This window comes from Peromyscus maniculatus, chromosome 1 (genome assembly GCF_049852395.1).
Source record: "Peromyscus maniculatus bairdii isolate BWxNUB_F1_BW_parent chromosome 1, HU_Pman_BW_mat_3.1, whole genome shotgun sequence".
In the NCBI taxonomy this organism is placed as follows: domain Eukaryota; kingdom Metazoa; phylum Chordata; class Mammalia; order Rodentia; family Cricetidae; genus Peromyscus; species Peromyscus maniculatus.
In genome coordinates, this window is record NC_134852.1 from 71,102,222 (window position 1) to 71,107,106 (window position 4,885).

At 37.5% G+C, this 4,885-nt stretch overlaps 1 long non-coding RNA gene across 1 annotated transcript in view; it reads left to right on the forward strand.

Annotated features, from left to right (window-relative positions):
- The window catches only part of LOC143267133 (uncharacterized), a 23,188-nt gene extending 19,048 nt beyond the window's left edge, over nucleotides 1-4,140 (forward strand). The window contains exon 4 of the long non-coding RNA XR_013042050.1: nucleotides 3,708-4,140. This is a non-coding gene — a long non-coding RNA (uncharacterized LOC143267133). The remainder of the gene's footprint in view (nucleotides 1-3,707) is intronic.
- The last annotated feature ends 745 nt before the right edge of the window (nucleotides 4,141-4,885 follow it).

A 4,885-nucleotide genomic window follows, 5' to 3' on the forward strand; every position in this document is an offset into this window, starting at 1 on the left:
AAGGAGCCTCTAAGAACCTCTTTATGTGGTATCTGTGGGAATTGTGAGTGAGAAAAAGTAGCTTCTGTGGAAGCCAAGTAAAGAACAGCTGCTATCCTTCTAAGTCAGAGTTGCACAACCCCATAAACCTTCACTTATATCTGGAGGGCAGTTATCTTATTTCCTGTGCTTACATATACTGCTCCCTATTCCATTCTTGGTAATTTACAAAAACCTTGGCCAAGTAGAAGAATTTCAGTTAACCCATTAAAAAAAAAAAAAAAACAGGTCCTGGTTAGGGGACGCCCTACTATGACCCATATGGATTCATCAGACCCCTGAAGACGTTTGGGGGTTGGAATCCTAAACATCTGCTGCCTTCTCTCTGAACCTAACTATCTGCTATCTGCATCTCAGCTCACTTCTGCCTGTGAGTCATCTCCACCCTTCTCCTCACCTTGCCATTCCCGGTGGCTATCTGGCTTGATAAAGACTGGACTAACTGGCTGCAGCTGCTAAAAAAAAATCCTCTGTTTTAGATTTTTACTGTGCTTATCTCATTTCATGCTATTCCTTAAAGGATTTATTAAATTGTTTCTCTCCTCATATACTATATTTTTGAATAAGAGTTCCTGTTTCCTTATTAAAATAACTTCAGTACAAACTTAATAATTTTAAGGCTAAACCTGACGGGTATAAAGCCCAAGTTCTAAGCTTATAAAGACAACTAACTTATAAATTGTTAAAAAATGAGTTTACTTTAATTAAAGATAATTAAAAAATAAAACTTATTGATTGATTGGCCGACCTGAACTGTAAACTGTCAAGGATAAGTTGTACATAAGCTAAAAACTATTAGAGATAATTATTAGGATACAAATTAAAACTTGATCATCTTATGAATTATCAAATTCTCTAATGTATGCAAAATCATATTTGTATACATGCTAAGTATGCTAAATTTCATATAACCAGTTCATTACTTAGCCCCCTAGCATTTATAATATTTAGGGTTTAAATGCCATAAAAATTGTCTCAGGAAAGGTTGATCCTGACCTTACTAAAGAGATTAAGATCACTGTACACCTCTTATTGCCAGGGTTTTGTCCAAACTATGCTTTGAGACAATTTAGATTATATCCCCATTTACCAGGCCTAAAAGATAATTTGCCTTGCTATCTAACTTCATATAAAAGATAGCTCACCTCACAGATTTCAAAGTGACCTTTTACTGTTTCTTTATTAAAAGAAATTCACTTTACATTGGCTATTCCCAATAATCAATCACCTATATCTCCTGATGAATTCAATACAAAATGTTTTTAGATGTAAAGTTTTTATAAGGATATGAAGAATTAGATATAAAAAAAATGTTTAAGAACATTAAAAAATAGTTTAATATATATGTAGTGCAAGTCATTGAGATAGAGAAATATAAGATATGAACATCTAGATATGTTATAAATGATACATGAAACTCAGTAAATAACCTAGAGATACTGAGGATGTATGCCTAAATTAGATCTATAGATAAAGTTTTTATTGAGGTCTGAGATAGATATATAAGCTTTAAGAATGAACTTATGTATGTCTTAATACAAGAGTCTATGGACCTCCCCAGAAGGCACACTGGGGCTAATTATAGGCCGTAACTCCTTTGCTGTATAAGGTATAAAAACTGCCCCAGGGAAGGTTGATCCTGACTTTACTGAAGAAACTAAGATTATTGTACAACCCCCCACAAAAACAATTCAGATTCATACAGGGCAGCACCTTAGGGAGCTGCCAGTTTGGATTCTAGGGATATGGCTTTCTGGGTTCAGAAATTAAATATTACAGACCAACTAAACACTTAAAATACAGGGAAAGAAAATAATTGGCTTGCTAGACATAAGCACTGATGTTTCTTATATTTCAGGAAAAGATTGGCCAAGTATAAACTTATGGCATATTCTAAATATTGGGCATATAAAGCCCCCCACCAGCCCTTGAGTATCCCCAACATTTGTTATTTAATGAAAATCAGGCTTATAGACTGTTACAAGACCTTAAGAAATTAAGTAAAATTCATTAAAGCCAAGGGGAATCTGACAGCCTGGCTTGCCGTCCATCCCCAGAAACCAAAAAATAATCCTTATAGATGTGCAAGATTGCTTCTTCACCATACCTCCTCAACCTAAAGATTGTCAGCATTTTGCTTTTAACTTGCCTACTCACCCTACCATGATGGAGGCCAAAGCTGACATACAGAGCAGGAAATTCAAGTTCTGTTTATGCAGGACTCATTTACTGAGCAGAGTTCCTCATTTTACATATACAGATTAAGTATCAGAACTAACTGTCAATTATAGCTTCTTCACAATCCCCAACCTAATAATATATATATCTTACAATACATTTATTGCACAGATGATATTATATTTATATCAAACTATAAAACTTATGTGTCTATAGCTTGGCAGATAGCTGTACAGGATATACTGGCACCTTTTCATATGTCTGTCCAACAATTACAAATTCTCTCCCTATGGAAGCTCACCCACGAGACTTACATCATTATGATTTATGGTTATGAAATGAGAAGTAATACACCATTTATTTCACTGCTTTTAAATTTTAGAAATGCCTAAAGCTCATATATAGATAACAGCCTTACATATACTTCAAGAGTTCTTAAGAATTGGTGCTTAATTTTTCATATCTCCCACTACAGGCATTCTTTATTACCCCCAGGCCAAGACACAAAGTTACAGCTAAGCCGCTATGATCTTCTTACTGGTATTTGAAAAGGTCCTGATGTTTTCATAATGTCAGGAAGAGGATATGCTTACATGTCTTCACACGACATTGACCCACCTTTATGAATCTTGAATTGCCTGGTCATACCATATACTAGGCCACTGCAGCATTAAGGCGCTCTAAAGCTGCCAGTCTGTATACAGGCTGTTATTTACCTCTAGATTATTAAATATTAAGTTTTAAATATAAATAAATTGATACAATTTCAGATCCTTTTGATAAACTGTTCATCAATGATATAAAACTTATAGAAATATGATTAAAATCGATAATTCTGTTCTAAATATTTATTAATTTTTATCAAAAGATAAATGAGACTTGAGAGATATATAAATGACATATTTCAGATTTCATTCTCTGGCTATCCTGATGTTTTGTTGAGGCTTCAAGGATTCATAATTTTGCTCTGAAAAAATTTACCATTATGTTGCTAACATGTCTAAGATTTTGTCTATTAAGAAGGTTCTTATAAGCTCTAGCAGATCAAAATTTGCCAACACTCATAAGCCAAGAAGGACCGGGAGGAATGCAACCTAACTACAGTTTTTATCTCCCACTTAAAAAATTTCTTTTTCGGCCGGGCGGTGGTGGCGCACGCCTTTAATCCCAGCACTCGGGAGGCAGAGGCAGGCGGATCTCTGTGAGTTCGAGGCCAGCCTGGGCTACCAAGTGAGTCCCAGGAAAGGCGCAAAACTACACAGAGAAACCCTGTCTCAAAAAATCAAAAAAAAAAAAATTTCTTTTTCTTCTCTGGGGAGGGGGGGAGGAGCCTTCCCTCTTCCTGGTCTGATATCCCCTTCTCTCATCTGCTAACCATACATTAAATATTCCATAGCTTCACCTAATAGAAAATTCTCCTCTTTAAAACTCCTCGTCTTTAAAACTCCTCAGCTGCATGTTCTACCACTAATACATATATTTGTTTCCAGCCGAAATTCTAATCATTTAAAGAGTTACATGTTTTCATCCTCTGGACCATGGACATGCTATCTAGCTGCATATCTACATCCCACCCTCCAGCCCACACGGATGTGCTGTCTAGCTCAGCCCAGCAACATGCCCTCCAGCCCATGAGACAAGAAAGCCTGCTACACGTATCTCACAGAGCCTGAAACAGCCTATACTTCCTGGGTTTCCACTGCATTCCAGCCTTCAAGACCTGCAGCTTCACCCCCCCATCTCAGCAAGAAGCAACCATGGATGAATTCTACAGTCCCTTTGTCACGTACCCGTACTCTTCTTTCTGAACTGAACTCTCCAGCCCTGGGGCTGGACTGCCCTTAAAAAATGCTCTGTTATTCACTGTATAAGTTATGTCCATGATCCTGAATTATATGTAGTATCAGATATTCTCCTCATGTACTATGACAATTGTTCTGTATGTAAGTCTTGCTATGTATACCCTGACACAGGTTATTACTGTTTTCTCATAGCTATTAGTTTAATATTGCATTGATTACAAATTTAAAGTAGGCAAGCTTCAGCTGTAGCCTTGGTCCCACAGGTGCTCATGACTCAGGTAACTCTTTAACTATGCCCCCTAAAATACAGGTTTGTAGCTAGAATTTTCCTGCTTGGCCCACAGTCAGGACAAATCTCTGTCACCTGCCAGTCCCACAGCCACTCAGACCCAACCAAGTAAACACAGAGACTTATATTGCTTATAAACTGTACGGCCGTGGCAGGCTTCTTGCTAACTGTTCTTATATCTTAAATTAATCCATTTCTATAAATCTATACCTTGCCACATGGCTCTTGGCTTACCGGCATCTTCACATGCTGCTTGACATGGCAGAGGCTGGCAGTGTCTCCTCCCACCTTCCTGTTCTCTCAATTCTCCTCTCTGTTAGTCCTGCCTATACTTCCTTCCTGGCCACTGGCCAATCAGTGTTTTATTTATTGACCCATCAGAGCAACAGATTTGACATACAGACCATCCCACAGCACCCCCCCCCTTTTAAAGGAAGGTTTTTAACTTTTACACATCTCTAAAGCCAGCTTGGTATATTTGGGAATTTGGACGTAGCTTCTCTTACTACTTCCTGCTGGAGGGGGTGTGCTGTATCTTATGGGGACACAAAGAAAATTTTAGGATTATGGAGTAGTC